General features: G+C 44.1%; 1 pseudogene; it reads right to left on the minus strand.

The window, feature by feature from the left end:
- Positions 1-2,128: 2,128 nt before the first annotated feature.
- Positions 2,129-18,439, minus strand: part of LOC134089102 (histone acetyltransferase p300-like) — a 34,197-nt pseudogene continuing 17,886 nt past the window's right edge.

The raw sequence follows: 18,439 nt of genomic DNA on the forward strand, positions 1-18,439 counted from the left end.
GAAAGTACACACACAAACACTTTTTTTAATTTTATCTTTTTATTTATTTTGTCACTTTATGACTCACAGTAGTGTACCTCTGCAAGTCCTATAAACGAAATAAACGAAGACTTGATGAACGGAAGCTTGACGAAGGTTGACATACAATATCTCTAAGGTAGCTTGTGAGCTACCAGTAGCACCCTGCCGGGTCTCTTAAGTAACTCTTCAAAAGGTTTGGAAGATCTGATAACCAAGTCACTTGGGAAACATGATAGAATTCCTATGAAATCAAATTCACAGTCCGCAAAGACAGAAGGTAAATGAGTTGAAAGGAACCTTTAAAAAGCATACAAATCTTATTCAGCGGATTTGGGTGGAGATGAGCTATGTGAATACGTGGCATGCTACTACTAACATAAAGGCTCTCAGCCATGTCCATTTTGCTAAAGTAGCTCTCGGAGGACAAAAGGATGGAGACCCCTGGACTAAAGTGTCTTGTGTACATGTGCAGTAGGAGAGAGATGGGATACCCCACCTCTTTCATGAGGAGGTTGTGGGGGTGATGGAATAGCGGCTGGACAGAGGCGCTGCTGCTGGGTGAAGTACTGACCGTAGCCTGTGTTTTGAAACATGACCATAATTCGATTGATTGGCCATCTAGACAGTTAACAAGAATATATTCTTTGTGAATTGTAGCAGTTGCAGGATACATACTGTAACAAACCGCTTAAAAACTGATATAAAGCACAACCATAACGTTACACGAATAATATCTATGATATTTGGATTGACAATATTAATAACAACAATATTCCACAACACTCTGCAAAACTGAAGTTGATCGAGGATAAAAGAAAAAGTTAATTGCTAAATCACTTGCTCATTAATATATCACCACTTTTTTAAATCTTAAAAATAGCTCCTAAAAAGATAAATACTCTCTCCACCTAACCCCAAAATATTACCCATGTTTTCCTCTAGGTGACATCTGCTGCTGTTTTTGCTATTGCTGCTGTTGTTGTGGGTTCATGGGGCTGTTGTGCTGGGTGGGGGACCCACCTTCCAGGTGCTGCTGCCGGGCCTGCTGGAGGAGGGATTTGGTCTGCGGGCCGGCCTGGGTGCCTAGCTGCTGGGGAGGGTGCTGGGTGGGCGTCCTTCCTGCCAGGTGCATTTTACCCATTTGCTGTTGCTAATTAGCCTGGCTAACACCTACCACTTCTCAAATGAGACATGGAAATCAGACATTCATTTTCTCGTATTTGAAAAAATGCCCAGATCCGTTCATTGGGCGCCATGGATGTCTATCAAATGCGCATAGCTCACCCAACTCGTTGAACGAGGACGCATGAGGAGTCCCCGCGCGTTCATATGCAACGCTAAGGGCTGCCATTGACATTAGTGTAAATCCTTTGGCGTCGAATGTAGATGCAAGAAGGCAACGGAAACAATGGTCACCAACATCAGGCGAAAATGTGGGTGTTAGTGTCCAGACTGCCTTAGCAGCGTGAGAGAAATCACCACGCAAGGCAGGATGGGAACACCCAGGCTAGTTGCTAATAGTATAGAATAGAATAAAATAGAATATATACTTTTTTGATCCCGTGAGGGAAATTCAGTTCTCTGCATTTAACCCAATTTAACCAAATTAGTGTTGTTGTTGTTGAAGCAGTTGCGGCTGTTGTTGCTGCTGCTGTTGTTGTTGTTGCTGCTGCTGCTACTGCTGATGCTGAGGGGAGCTCATCATACCACCCGGCCCAGGCATCTGTTGGAGCCTGGCCATCTGGTGGTGCTGGGGCATCCCAGGCTGCGGCTGCTGCTGCGGTGGCATCTGAGGCTGCGGAGTTCCCCCTCTGCTGTCACCCATCATGGCTGGGGCCCTGGCATCAGGCTCTGCCCCGTGGGCGTCTGCAGCGTGCCCGGCGGGCCACCTTCCTCCGAGCCTGGCAGCCCACTAGAGCCCGCGCCCACCATCTGGCCTGTGCGTTGCATACTGGCCATGCGCCGCCGCAGCTCCTGTGCCTGCTGGAGCCGGTTCTACCGCAGCTTCTGCTCCTGGCAGTGCATGGCGTGATAGCAGCAGAGCGCAATGTGCTGCTTGCAGACAGAGCAGCCACCGTTGGTCTTGTCCTTGCAGCACTTGTTGTGCTGCACAACATGCTTCATCTTCTGGCACAAGGGCAGGGAGCAATTGGTGTTGTGGCACTGGCAGGCGTGCACCAGCAAATTTATGCAGCGCTGGATACCCCGATGCCTCCAGTCTTTCAGTGTTTGCACCATAGATATACAGTATATATCTATGGTTTGCACGGCCTCTGTCTGGTTGTTGCTCTCGTCTACTAGGCCCAGGCTGAGCTTCTCCATCTTGTGCTCATGGCCCTTGTCACTGTAGCAGCTGGTACACAACCCCTACTCTCTCTCCCATTCCCTTCCTGTCACTCTCTCAGTCAATAAAAGGTATAAAATGGCCAAAAAATATACTTAAAAAAAAAAAAAGGTCAGTTCATTGTATTTATATTGAAAACATTAAATAATAATCTTTGTACTGATTTAAATCACTGTCCACTCCCCTTGTGAGGCATGATCTGGGAGCACCTCAATGGTACATGATGTCTAAGGAGTTGTGATTCATATTGGCGTTGAGGTCCTGGCTATATCCTGATAGCATGTCCGGTACTCCCGGGCCCGTGCAGTGCCCCCATGCTCAGCTGCCACAGCATGGCGTTCTGATCTGACCCAAAGGGGCCACCGTCCATGGGGTTCTGCTGCTGCTGAGGGTTCTGTTGGGGCAGAGGCCTGGGCCGGTCTGGGTCTGGGGCGAGATGTGGTTCGGGGAGGGCTGAGGCTGCATGCGGGGCGAGGGGCTGGAGTGTGGCCGTGGCGACGGCTGCGGCGAGCGCACTTGGTTGCTAAGCGACGTGGAGAGCTGCTGGCCCTGTAGGTGAGGAGACTGGGACATCTACTGCTGCTGCTGTTGTTGCTGCTGCTGCTGCGGGCTCCTAGGGTTGCTGTGCTGGGTGGGTGACCCCCGGGCCAGGTGCTGCTGCAGGAGCCGCTGCTGCAGGGCCTGCTGGAGGAGGGCTTGGGTCTGCGGGCCGGCCTGGCCGCCCGGCTGCTGGGGAGGATGCTGCAGGACTCCCGCTTCGCCTCCGTCAGCCCCCTGCAGCATTGCATTTTGCTGCTGCATCTGGAGCCGCTGCTGCAGGGCTGCAGTGGCCGCCTGCTGCTGCTGCTGGGCCCCATGCTGGCCCATGTAGCCCTGCGGAGGCTGCTGCTGTGGCTGCTGGAACTGAGCGTGGTTCGCCATCTGCTGCTGCTGCTGCTGTTGCTGCTGCAGAGCTGCCACTTGCTGTGGTAACATGGGCCGCTGTTGCTGTTGCTGCTGTTGTTGTTGCAACTGCTGCTGCTGCAGTTGGGCTATCGACTGCATGCCAACACCCTGACCTAAGTGTATGCCACCTTGGGGAACGCCTGTGCCAACAGCGCCCGGTTGGCCGCCCATGGCTCCGGGAACCCCCTGGGGTCCCGCTCCTGGTTGGCCACCAGGGGGCGCCCCACCGGCGGCGCTACCTTTGTATTTGTAGACTCTCTGCTTGATGAAGGCGGCCATGAGCGAGGGGTTGGAGCGCAAGATGTTGAGCACCATCTGCTGCTGGAGAGGGGAGCTTGGGGAGCGCAGGATCCGGAGCAGGTCCTGCAGTGCCCCCTGGGGGAAGTTCCCGGCGCCCTCACTGCCGTTCGCACCCCCCGGCATCAGAGGGTTGCGCCCGGGAATCTGCTGCTGCGGCTGTTGTTGTTGCTGCTCCAGATGACTCCTGGCTGCAGCAGCCTGGGGGGGCAAGCCCTGAGCCGCCACCATCCCCACCCCGGGGTGGGGCATCCCCATCTGGCCTGGGGCCTGCTGGGGGTGGTGGGGATGCGGGGGCATCATGCTGCCCTGGTTGGCCTGCCGCTGCAGGATCTGAGCCTGGGCCATCTTCCTCTGGGCGTCGGCCACCTGCTGGATCTTCATGGCGATCTCCACAGCCGAAGGAGGCCCGGAGGGAGGCTGCTGCTGCTGCTGCTGCTGAGTGGGCGGCTGGGTAGCGACGGCCATGGATGAGCTGGGGCCTGTGGTGCTATTGTTTCCAGGAGAAGAAAGTCCCCCAGACGGGTCGCCAGGGCCGGGCTGCCCGACCCTCTGCATGGTGGCCATGCGCCTCCGCAGCTCCTGTGCCTGCTTGAGCCGGTGCTGCAGCTGCTGCTGCCGCAGCTTGTGCTTGATGTTCAGGCAGAAGGGCACGGGACACTTGTTCTCCTGGCAGTGCTTGGCGTGGTAGCAGCAGAGCGCGATGAGCTGCTTGCAGATGGGGCAGCCGCCGGCTGAGGTCTTGCGCTTGCAGCCCTTGGTGTGCTGCACCACACGCTTCAACTTCTGGCACGAGTGCAGCGAGCAGGTGGCGCTGCGGCACTGGAGGGCATGCACCAGCGCCTGAATACAGCGCTGGATGCTCAGGCGGCGGGATTCCTGAGGGCTCTTCTCGACCATCTGGTGCTCGTGGCCCTTAGTGTTGTAGCAGTTGATGCAGAGGTCGTAGTCCTGTAAGGAGATAAAAACACAACACAAAGCAAAGGAATCATTTCAGGTTTACAGTTACAGAAGTTCAGTTTCATTCAATCTGATGTTCAGTAGATTGGCAAGGGCCTTTAAATATTAGGCCCTCCATCTGCCAAGCAGCTGTGAGAAGTTTCTGGGACAATCAGCGTACCATTAATATCACTCTCCTCTTATCTTGTGCATTTCCCACTGTTTATGTGTACTCATATCAACAATTAATGTTGATTTGATCATACGTCTCTGTTATGTGCATGTGCAAACTGAGTTTACTTCTGAACTTGCACTTACATGCACATATATACCAACTAAAGATTTTCCATGACTTCGTACCCTCTCTATTCATTCACAACGGATTACTGGACAGTATTTCCAAAAAAAGTTCCAAAAGCACATGGTATCCGTCACATGTATAAAACAACACAGTGTGTGTGTGTGTGTGTGTGTGTGTGTGTGTGTGTGTCTCCTCTCACACCTTGCAAACTTTACAGTGCCAGCACGTCTTCACATGGTTCTTGCACTCATTGCAGGTGTAGATGTTGCCCAGGATCTGGTTGTGCAGCTCCACCAGCATGCACATGGTGCTCCACTTGGTGTGCCGCAGCGAGGAGAACTCCCAGTGTCTCTTGCGCGCCAGCGTCAGGAAGGCTTCACGCCCATCCATCAGGTCGTACTGCATCAGCGGGTCTGTGTCCACGATGTGTGGCAGCGTGTTCACCATGGGCCCCGAGTGCAGGTGGATCACAAAGAACATCTGAAAGGAAGAGGAGGGGAGGAAGAGGAAGGTAATTGATAAGCACATGATGAGGAGGGCCAAGTGTGAATACGTCTTATTTCTTTACTACTGAAATTAAACAAGGGTCATCAGCTAAATGGCATCATAGTATCAGAGTAGCTACAATGGAGCATTATCTCTAACCAGTAAAAGGTTTTAAACTTCAACCATCATAAACGGCACAAAATGCAAATAAGCAGTTGAATCAAAGTTGACTCTTGAGAAGCCTCACCTCTTTGTGCTTCTCCATGGTGGCATGAAGCTTTTGAGACAGGTCATTGGCTACATTCGGTATCCCAGGCTTCTTCTTATTGGCTCGGCTTATGCTGCTCTTGCTTTTATTCTTGTTCTTCCCTGCGTTTTTACTGTCTCCAGACGTGCCCTGAGATACGTGAGGTGAGACACAGCAGAAGACAGAGACAACAGAGCTCTTTAAATATTGATGGCGACCAAATCACAGGCGACAGATGAAAACTGCTGAACCTGCAGTTCCCCCCCACAATAGGTCAACTTCAACTTACATTAAAGAAAGTTTCTAAATGTCTACAGTTTTACAAGTCTTGGAGAGCTAGGTAAAATACTGTCATCCATTTGCATAGAGTTTAGTCTCATTATATCAGGGGACCTAAGCTTGCATGTGGAGAATCCTGAAAATAATTACGCCAAGGAATTAATGTCACTACTTGATACTTTCTTCCTAACACAGCATGTACAGGGTCCAACACACTCTCTTGTCCATACCCTCGACCATGTTATTGCAAAGGGTCTCAATATCTCAACAACAAAAGACCTGGCTGTATCCGATCATTTCTGTGTATTCTTTGATGTGTCAATGTCCCCACACACTCAGAACCTATGATGGTAGAAAGGACAATCATAAATGATCATATAAGTGCTCTTTTTGAGCAAGCACTTCACAGACATCAAGTCAACTGTCAGACTCGGCAGAAGACTTACTAGATCATTTTAATTAAAATGTAAGAAAGTTAAGGACAAACAGAAAGCATCATGGAAGCAAAATCCAGTGGTTAAACTAAAAGATAGTATAGGAAGAAAAAATGGTACAAACTTCAAATTCACTATGAAATCCATATTTTATTTTAAAATGATTTTATCTTGTGTTTTATGTTTTTTCTTTTTACTAAACTATTATTTGACTATGGCCCTTCTATGCTTGTGATAGATATTACTGCTGGCTATTTGTGTTTATGTATACACATTGAATGACCTCTGTGTATGAAATGTGCTATATAAGTGTCTTTGAAAAATAAAGCTTTTAAAAATATGGGTTTTCAAAATAATCTTTAAAAATGGACAGAACGCAAGACACAAAGACTGTGTTTTAGTTGTAATTTCTGTGCAACATTTACAATAGTTTTACATTTTATAGACTGTATTTGCTATTTCACTACCCAAAAATTTGTCAGGTGGAGTTGAAGTATGAAAAATTCAATGCAAAATATGTCAGGTGGCGCAACCAAAAGTTTCTAAAGAGAAAGTCCACACTCTTTTTTTGGTAAGTATTTTGTAGTTGACCTTGGTAAAAAAATTATGAAAACACTTTTCTTTTATTCTGTGTTTCTACCACATTGTCTTACAACCTTTAGCCATGGTCAAGAGACATTCTACATTAATGTCCTTACCTTTTGTCCTACTTTTTCTTTCACATAGTGTTAATTTTTCTCAGGGTGTTGTGCAACCTGACATTTTGCGGGTTTGAGATACTTGAAAAAGCATACAATATACAGTATATTATTTGCATGATAAACAGAAAATATGTTCAAATTATACAGGTTTTATAGTATAAAATGATGCCTGTTATGAGTCATTTAAAATTATTTTAAATCAAAGTAATGACACAGATTTCACATGACTGACCCATAATTACTGGATGACTTGACTTGACGTGGAGTTATCCTTTAAGGTGATAGCTAGAGGAGCACTCTTCCTATGATCCAGGCATCTCCACCTCTGGATACGCTATGTTGTTTTGTGCTGAGTTGTGCTGCCTGCAAACCTCACCTCTCAGGTCTCGCCTGATCTAAGTCCATTAAGCCAAGAGACTTAAGTCACACTCACATCATCACTCTCACTGGAAGTGCGGTTCTCCTCCCTCTCCCTCTCCTCCCCCTCCTCCTGCTGCTCCAGCTCTGTGATGCTCTCCTCCAGGACGTTGGGCCAAAAGTCACCTTCAAAATAGGGCAACTCTTTGACACTGGTCAGGCAGTCCTCCGTGGCCTGTTCGAAGATGTTCTGAAAACAACAACAAACATAGCGGTTAAAACCAGGAAAAAATAATAATAAATAAATAATAAAATTACATCCTTTAAAACCTCTACTGAACTTCAAGCTTGTGTCTACATTTACATTTATTAATTTCATTTCATCCAAAATGACTTAAATATGTCAATTATATTACAAGGAACATTCTACCCAGAGCAACTTGGGGTTGCAAACAAAGGAGAGTTCTCCGCGCTTCTGCAGTTGTGCGACAATCTGGTGCAACCAGGCCAGGACAGATAGTGTATGAAAGGAAGAGGGACGCCGGTGCAACGCAGATGTCTTCTTTTTAGTATTTATTCAAAAGGTGCAAAACATTGACTAACGTTTCGACGTTACAAACGTCTTCATCAGAGTCCTTGGGGTTAAGTGCCTTGCTCAAGGGCATAAAATTGGAGGCCCACAACTTTTTCAGGCTACAGCATGCTAGCCAAGGTCCTTAGCCATTATGCTACCACCACCCATCTATGATGAGCATCATGCTGACTGCTCACCTTGTAGTCATATACTATCTGCTCGTCCACGGCCTTGTCCAACATCATCGTGTACCACTCCTTGGGCTTTGGGATCTTCTGATCCATAGGGTGACAGTGGAAGATGTAGTCGTCGCCTTCGCTGGGTGGGCAAGCCCAGATATGCCCATGGGTAAACCTACACACAAAGGGAATCCATTAATACTGTTAGGACATCAGCAGTTTTGTGATAATTTGCTTGCCCATAAGTAAGTTAACAGTAAGGGTTACAGAACTTTGTGACTCACCCCAATTTCTTTGTATACTCCAGATACCCGATAAGAATCTCGTGGTTCACTGCAGCCCCTAGACTGCGTGGCTGGAAGAAGTCGATGCTGTCCAGATAGGATATGTAAACTCGCCTACAGGGGAGGAAGGGACAGACCAGGTAAATAAAAGATCATCAGAAGAAGTCCACTGAAAATGAATTCTCCAGAGCCATCAAGAACCTTGCATCTTTTCCTTGACCGACCCATCGCTCTAAATATAGACACCTTATTTGGTCACTGTAGTTGAGACTGTAATTAAGCAAAACCTGCCTCTGATTAGGTGGTGGGCAGTCAGAGCCATACTCCTGTACATGCATGCCAAAGAAGCAGACATCTGTCCCATCAATGTCCTCAAATGCAAACAGAACTTTGGACCGGTAAGGAAAGGACTCCGCCATTTCTCCACTGTCCACAAACCTGCAGACCGACACACACACACACACACACACACACACACACACACTTAATCAGCTGCCTTATCCATAAAAAATAATAATAATAATAATAATAATAATAATATAATATATATATATATATACATACACATATACCATATATATATATATATATATATATATACTGTATATATATATATACACACAGTGGGGAGAAAATGTATTTGATACCATGCTAGAGTTGCCTAAAAAGAGGAATACAAAATCATAATTTAACAATTGATCTTAATGTCTTAATTCAAAAAATGAGTAAAAATAAAACCGCTAAGTACACCAATTTTCTTTGTGATTGAAGAATGTATCGTAAATAAATAAAATGTTCTTCCTAAATGCTAGGGGGAAGGAAGTATTTGACCCCCTGTGTAACCCTATGAGAATTTAACACATACAGTAGGGTTAACATAGGGGCAGGAAGATTTTTATTTTTTAAGGCCAGCTATTTCATGGATCCAGGATATTATGCATCCTGATAAAGTTCCCTTGGCCTTTGGAATTAAAATAGCCCCACATCATCACATACCCTTCACCACAGCTAGAGATTGGCATGGTGCTTTTTCTAGTAGCCCGTTTGATTTGCATTGAGCATTGAGGGTTACAGTACATAGGGGGTCAAATACTTCCTTCCCTTAGCATTTAAGGAAAACATTTATTTATTTCCGATACATTCTTCAATCACAAAGAAAATTGGTGTCCTTGGCGGTTTGATTTTTACAATTTTTTTTAATAAAGGCATTAAGATCAATTGCCAAATGATGATTTTATATTCCTGTTTTAGCATGGTATCAAATACATGTGCTCCCCACGGTGTATATATATATATATATATATATATATACACACACACACACACACACACACACACACACACACACACACACACACACACACACACACACAGGTCATCAGTTGGTCTCTGTGCTCACCTGGATTTCATTCCTGGTTTGACCATTATGGAGTTCTTTGAGCTGTGAACCACACGGATGGTGACATCGCCAGCTTGGGGGTCAGCCTGTCGTCTCAGGTATTGGTTCACCCGTGACTCCACATGGCTGCTGAGTTCTGTCTGAGGCAGCCCTGGTGAAGGACAAAATATAAGATAACAATGACAAGAGGAGTGCTAAACCTGAAGGTCCAGAAACATATAGCACTCGTCCACTCTGTGCCAGTGGGCCAGGAGTAAGATCAGCAGTTTACTTACTCTTAGCTGCATATTTATTCTCCTCAGGCGACTTATTTGATTTCTTCAGACAGCCGTTACATACAAATCTGCAATGAACAACATGAACAGTATGTTAGATGAGCAACTGTAAAGCTGTAAACAATGTAAAGCAATGTCAAAGCAAGAGTAAGACAGCACACAGGAAGATCATTCAGCTCACCCTGATGGCCAAATCAGGTGATGGTGCAGAACGCATATTTGATGCATCTTACGCCCACAATCCAAACAAGTTTGCAAACCTGCAGCGAAATAAAAAGTACATGCAAAGAATTCAGATGAAGGAAAATTTGCCCAAATTACATACACCAAGGAACACAGATTAAGTGACTAGTAACACATACATTTCAGGATCCAATGTGTCATTCTTCTTCTTCTCAAACTGGTCCTTACTGATAGACCTGAGTAAGGGGAGGAATAGACACAATAAAAACAGCCCTGGAGACAATGGCAGCAAAATAAACAAACAAACACACCTTGTAACAAACAATGCTTTTGCAGGGTCAGTTTCCATGCAAGATTCAATTCGTGAATTCAGAGTATTACAATGTTAACTGACTTATAGCAATGAATCTCTCTTCAAAATAGACATTCAGGCATTGTCAAGGTTCCTCTGGTTCAGATTCAGCTAAGGAGTTACAGTAGTATAGTTTATCATTGGCACCCCTGCTTGTAATACATTCATAGGCCTCCCTTTGCCAATAAAAACATCCCATAATATTCTCCAATGACATATCATAAAGTTGGAGAATACAAAGCAAGGGATTTAAGACCATTCATTTTTACAGAATCTCCCCACATCGTCCAGATTCCTAAATCCACACTTCCTGCAATCTCCTCTTAGACTCCCCACAGTTTTTCTATAGATATATGCAAAATACAGCTCCATCTTTGGTGTCTGCATGCAAAGAAAGAAAATGTACCTGACAAATAACATAATACAACATACAACACAGTTGCTCGCTGCGGATCCTATTAGGACATGGTGTTACTGGTAAGATAACATGTTTTATATATACAGTACGGGCCCTGGAGATCATACCATGATCATACCATGTCTTCATTCCTTATTATGAAACAATGTTGAAGTTTTTTTTTAGATGTAATGTATTTCAGAACTGAGGCGGAGGAAGAGAGGGGGGTACTCACATCTGAGTGGGGTCATCCCCAAGGGACACACTCTCACCCTGGATCTCATTGAAGCACTTCTCACAGAAGTGGTACCTGTCAGTGAGAAAGAGAGAGAGAGAATGTGCACTTCTGCATGCCTGTGTGTGTGTGTGTGTGTGTGTGTGTGTGTGTGTGTGTGTGTGTGTGTGTGTGTGTGTGTGTGTGTGTGTGTGTGTGTGTGTGTGTGTGTGTGTGTGTGTGTGTGTGCATTCATACCCGTAACTGAAGTAAGCAGCATCTCGTGGTATAGTGCACTGCTGCTTGCTATAGCAGTGTAGAGATTGGGGGGAGAACTCCAACTGTAAAAGATGAGAGTTTACGGAGAGGGAGACAGAAAATGGGAAGAGGGAGAGATAAGCAGTGAACAAATGAATACACAAGACAGTGGCGGTCATTCATTGACCGAGCTTCATTTGGGAGCACATAACTTAGCCCAAGGCTGTATATCTTGTGTTACAATTGGCTGAATACACTGTACACAAAGTTTAAAAGCCTATCTTTCGCAAAGATTGCCAAAAGCAATCACAATCAAAGTGGATTAACTAACATGTGTCCCCCTCTATGATAACGCTACAAACAATTGCCCGTCTGACTCCACCACCCTTCCCCCCACTCCCCCTCACCAACAACATAGCTCTCCCAGGAGGCAATGTGCTGAGCTCTCCGGTATCTATACATCCGAACTGCACATCTCAAATCAAGCAAACAGAATTGTACACACACACACACACCTTTCTCCCACAGCAGTAACCCAGCCTCTTCATGACGGGGTCGATCTCCTGCTTGAAGACCTCAGCGAGCTTGGAGCAGTGTTTGTAGACGAGTGAGGTCTTGTGGTTGTAGAGCCAGGCGTTGTTGAACATGAGCCAGATGTCGTCCACGTACTGCCAGGGCTCCTGGTACTGGCCTGTGTCTAGCTTGCGCTTGATGGTGGACATGTCCATGGGGTTCTTCACAATGTTGAAGTAGTCCTGGAGAGATCACCACCAAACCGTTTCACAAGTCAGAGTCGATGTAAGTGGAGAGCTTTTAGCTCCTTATTTTCAGAATGGCTTTCCTGGTATACTGTATGAGAGCATGGTGCCAACAGGCACTTGTTTTGTCTAAATTTTTCAGTTATTAAGGAGTTATTTTCTCCAAGCAGTCTCCACTACTCAATCAAAGTGCTTCTGACCATCTTCTGATGGTGTTCATCAGTACAGATGAAATTTAGAGTTCCCCAACTACACTTACTACAAACTTTGCTCAGAGAGAAAAGAAAGTTTGTCCTTTCTCAGCTGTTGTACACTACACTGTGGTTAGGTTTCATTCCATTTGAAACTTGTAATGGTCTTTTAAACTTATTTGGAACGATTCTTCTCATAGACATGAGCTTCAACAGACATAATGTATAGGTCAGTGGCAGAGATAAAAATGTTGGAACGTACAGGAATGCCCAGCAACTGTGGATCCACAGGTTGGTGGAAGGACAGAGATTCTGGGTGCTGGCAGTACAGAGCCTCCAGTGTGGGCATTAGGGCTTGCCGTAGCTCCTCTGGCTTGAAGACTGCACACAGGGGAGAGATCAGAGGTCAAAGGTCAATGACATTTGCTAAAGCTAAAACTAAGCATCACTTTAAGGATGTACCAGGAACAATTATTGATCACACTATTCACAACAAATAGCTAATAAATTGACATTCATATCAATAATATAAGTAATGATTAATCACTGTTAAATTCAACTCTGCCGCACCATTGCATTACACCGCAACCTGTTCTCATTAGCAAAACGTTCCCCTGAGAACATTTTCGCAGACTCAGAAAAACGTACCACCAGGTACGTTTGCCAACTGACCCAGTGGGGGTGCTAAATAGTGACGGTTATACATTGTTTCTACAGTTAAGTCTGGTCAAACTAGTTCAGGGTTTGTGCTCTTCTATTTTGTAAAACTTAGCGAGACATAGGCACTATTAATTCAAAACTTTGGTTTAATAACCAAACAATACTACTGAGGTCTTCACTAGGATCTAGTTTGACCAGACCTAGCTGTAAGGTAGTAAATAATGTCACGTCATTCTTTAGCACCCCGCTGGGCCAGTTTGCACGTCAGAAACGTAGGCTACCTGGTGGTACGTTTTGCTGGGTCGGCGAAAACGTTCCCAGGGCCGGGAACCAGGTTGCATTATACGCTTGTTCAGAACAATACAAGTAAAGAAAGAAGAACATAGTACATTGAAGTAGTTGAAACTAAAAGCATTAAATGTCTAAAGAAAGGAACTCAGTCATACTCTTCTTGTTGCTCTGCACTCCTGCAGGAGAGGAGCTGGTAGCTGATGGAGTTGATGCCTCCTCTTCTTTGGGTTCTGTCGTTACTTCTGGTTTCCCGTTCTCCATCATCGATGTTTCCATGACACTGCCTTTCCCGTCATAAGTCGATGTCTCCTCTTTCTTTACCTTGAAGGGGAGATTCAGATTTTAAGTTTAACACAACATAATTATAACACGACAACAACACACCATTATTACATGACGACAAAGCGTGCTTAATGTACATAACAGATGTCATGAATAAACAAACACAAAATGAGGTCACATGACATGACTTACATCTGGTTTCTCTTCATCACATGACATGACATGACTTTCAAACTGATCTGTGGCTACTCACCAGCTAACTAGCAGAAATATTGGAGGTGCCTTATCAGGGATTACAAACGGCCCAAAGAACAGAAAGTGGAAACTAACACAGTTTTTGGATGAACGTAATCGAAGACAGGGAACAAAACCAATTACACTTGTTCCGGAGTGAAAACACTATTTTCACTTTTAGATGACTGGTTAATAATGTTTTTTTTATCATGCTAATAACTTTTCTTTGAATATTATTTGAAAGTTCATAGGCTGAGAAAGTCACCCGCCCACACAGTGTTCCCCACCCCCTACAGGATGGATTTACCTGTCAGATCTAGTCAGTGGGCCAGGCAAAAACATTCCTGCTTGTACTTGAAACAATGTACAGTACAGTAGCTTGTTGAGTGTTTACATCTGGTTCCCAAGCTCATCCTGTCTCTATATTGGCTCACACTAAATGCATTCAGACAGAATCTACTGGATAACTAGAATATCTTTGACCTAATAACAGTGCTTCACAAACACAGTCAAATCTCACCTGTTTTAGTTTTTCAGTCTTAATATCACACTTCATATCCGGAGGGTTTTGCTTTATATCCACAGGTTTTTGGTGTGTACAGTCTGTCAATAAATGTGTCTGCAATACTGGAACTGTGTAGTGCTCTGTGACATGAATTTCACAGTAAGAGGCAGAGCAGGTCAGACAGGATTTCATAGCTCTGAGTTTCCTCCCAGTGCAGAAATCACAGGCCACATCTCCAGGACCAGCATAGCACTGAGCAGGAGGAACAGGACTGAACATCTGGAGCTTCTGGACCACTATTGCTAAGACTGAGTTTGTGTAAAGTGCAGGACAGGAGCTGTACGTGTGTGAGCACTCGGAACAGGCATAGTGTCCTGCATGGTTAGGCTGGGCCCAGTATGAGGTGATGCACTGCCTGCAGTAACTGTGTCCACAGGGGATGGAGACGGGGTCCTTCAGCACCTTTGTACACACGGAGCATGTAAAGTGGTCCTTTGTCAGCAGACTGGCTATACACTCACTGCAGACAAGAATAATACACACAGAGTAGATAAGTATTTTAAAATACTTTTTCCTCACTATGGAAGTGCAATATTTATTTTAAATCTGCCATTTCCAATGTATAGCAGTCTGATCTGGTAGTCATGGTGGTCAATGTGACCAATGTGACTGATGTGTACCAGACCAGTTAAGTTGCCTCTTGGTAGACAAGACCACAGAAATGAAACGAAAATGAATGAACTCACATTGAATCAGGTTTGAATTCTCCCTTAAAGTCTTCTGGTGGATCCATTGACTTCAGTGACACACAACTGGGTGCAGATGAGTCTAATTTATTCAGCTTCAGTCTGAAATCACAACATATTGAAAATCAGAATGCATTGACATTTTGAATAAAATGTACATTTCTGATGAATGTGCTTGTGTGTGTAATAACATGAACACACATTTTGGTGGATACTGGTCTGTCTGAACTTTTGCAAACCAGTCATTGCAAATACTAATATCTAAGTAGTAAACCTACGGTATTTCCATACAAACACATTGCACTCAACTGATCAGACATGGTTAGGTCATTGGTATTTTTGGTGTTCTAGAGACAAACAACAGTAATATATCCCTCACCATTCTTATAGGCTTTCAGCACACGTTGTCACTTTGTCAGTAATATTCACCTACAGTCCTAGAGGCATTAATAATTCATATCAATCATCTTCCATTCTGAACAAATGAACGATGAGCTCACCTTGAGTCACATGGTGTAAATTCCCCTCTGAAGTCTTCAGGTGGATCCATTGACTTCAGAGATACACAACTGGGTACAGTAACAGAGTCTGACCTCTCCATCTTCACTCTGAAATCACATGCTCAATTTAAAAAATAATAATTAAACAATCTATGATGATCTATGCATGCTGTACTACATCATTTTTAAAATGATAAGCTTCATCCAACATAGTCAGTAACAATATGTAAGAGTGTGTAATAACAGATGCAGTGTTCACTCAAATGCAAGGAGTTAAGGATTTAGGTGCTGTGTCCACCAAACGCGCTTTTTGCGCCGACGGCGACAATTTTCAATGTAAAGTCTATGTAGCTCAGCGCTCACAGCGCTGAGCGCCCTCGGCGGAAAAAAACGGTCGGCGCCGACCTTTTTTGTCGCAGCGCTCAGAGCGCTCAAAGTTGAAATCTGTTCAACTTTTAGAACAGCGCCGGGCTCGTCAATGGCACTACTCGTTATAAACCGTCTCTGGTTTTGGTAACTTAGCAACAATAAACACTTATCGAAGCGCCGAGAGGAGGAGGTTTTGGGCGCTCTGGCTGTAAAAAACGCATTTGGTGGACACAGCACCTTAAGAATACAAGGGAGGAGGTTTTATGCTCTTTTAGTGGGAGGGGTCACGTCTGTCAGGGGATAGGACCCAACTGGCATGATGCCTATGATCATGCACAAAACATTCAAGATCATGATTAAAGAAAGGTTGAGACTAGTTCTAATATTAAAGTTGAAAATTACATTACCACTTTAGTGGACAGGCGTTTTAATCCAAATAATAATAATAAAAAAACCTACAACCAAACTGATCATCTTAAAAAGACTGATGTGTAGACTGCCAGGCCAGTTCAGTTGCCTGTTGGTAGGCGACAAAATAACTGAACTCACATTGAATCAGGTTTGGATTCTCGCTTAAAGTCTTCTGGTGGATCCATTGACTTCAGAGACACACAGCTGGGTGCAGGTGAGTCTGATTTCTCCAGCTTCACTCTGAAATGGATTACACAAAAGTATTTGTATATTAAAGGAACACTCCAACGTTTTTTTCATATTAAACTACGTTATTCCCTTAACTAAGAGAAGTTGATACATACCTCTCACATTTCCATGCGTGCACTCAATGGCTCTGGCGTGCGGCACTACTTTGATAGCACTTAGCTAGCCCAATTCAAAGCGCTATAATGAACATGAGGCATGGTTGTGCCCTCCTTCATATGAAAATCTTATGAATGAACTTAGAAATAACCACTAAAAATGGGCGAATTAGAACAAAGCCTGCTTGTGATGTCAGATATCTCAAAGCCATTGAAGTTCAATTGTGGTTGCCAAAGCGGGCGCCATTTACTCAAATGGACCATTTCAATACCCAGCCTAAATATAAGGTTTTAATTGGACTTGTAAAAATTGCAATTGAGTTCATTTTTTATAAATCGAAGTTGAAAATATATTATTTTAACTTCAGAGAACACAGTGCAACACTCAATTAATCGATTCTATGTCCTCTTTAATTTGACCTATGCATGCTGTCCTATGTCAGGGAAGTTTTGAAACAGAAAGAAAAATAATTAAAAGAAATATTTTTAAAAGTATACATTTCTTCCAACATAGTCAGTGAGAATATGTAAGAGTGTGTAGTAAAGTAAGGGGAAGTGTTCACCCAATTGCAAGGGGGTAAAGATTTACAGGGGAGGAATGTTATGCTCTTACTGGGAAGGAGTCATGTCTGTCAGGGGATAGGATCCAATTTACATGCTGCCTATGGTCATGCACAAAACATTCAAGATCATGATTAAAGAAAGGCTGAGACTAGTTCTAATATGTAATAGTTAAAAAATTGCATTACCATTTTAGATTACCTTAGTGGACGTGTTTTACATTTTATTTTATTATTTACAAACAACTACAGCCAAACTGATCATAGTAAAGAGTTCAGATAGTACTATGACCAGAGAGGGTTAAAGCGGAGTGGATAGTGATGAAGGATCTTTGCTATGACTGGTGTGTAAGACTGGCCGAACAGTTCAGTTGCCTCTTGGTAGATTATTAGAAAATTGAAAGAACTCACATTGAATCAGGTTTGGATTCTCGCTTAAAGTCTTCTGGTGGATCCATTGACTTCAGAGACACACAGCTGGGTGCAGGAGAGTTTGATTTCTCCAGCTTCACCCTGAAATGAATTACACAAAAATGATTTGCATATTAAAGGCACAAAATTATGTAGATACCGACAAGCTATCTAGTTAACATCATCTGGACCAAAACAAAAGGGACTCAGTTCATTTTGTATTCACATTGAGTTAATTTGAAAGAGGACTCAGAACTCTTTCTGATGCACTTCAGCTCTGATGGGGCCTCAGTTGCCTTCCTGTTTACACTATGCCTTCTCTGGTCTTCTATCAGACCTTAAGCTACTGCAAATATGCTCTTGAACTGTCAGTCATCACCACACCCATAGATACCACACCAGTCAATCACAAAATAACAAGTGAACAGCAGCAATTAAATAAATAAATAATAAATTAAATAAATAATAATAATAATAAACAAGCCCTCTCTTTTCGCAATGGCAAGTCAAGTAGGACAAAATAGGGTAGCCTAAAATGTCAAATGTGAAAGAGAACCCCGGGTGATTGTTCACAATGCACAGACAACGTGAACCGTGCCGAGGCTGCCTCCCGAGGTGGTCTCAGTTCGGTTGGCGTGTTTACATACAGTACGCATAATAAACTGTGACAACACACAAACTCTCAGGCATAACATTTATAATGACATTTGA

Source organism: Sardina pilchardus, chromosome 8, assembly GCF_963854185.1.
Source record: "Sardina pilchardus chromosome 8, fSarPil1.1, whole genome shotgun sequence".
NCBI lineage: Eukaryota > Metazoa > Chordata > Actinopteri > Clupeiformes > Clupeidae > Sardina > Sardina pilchardus.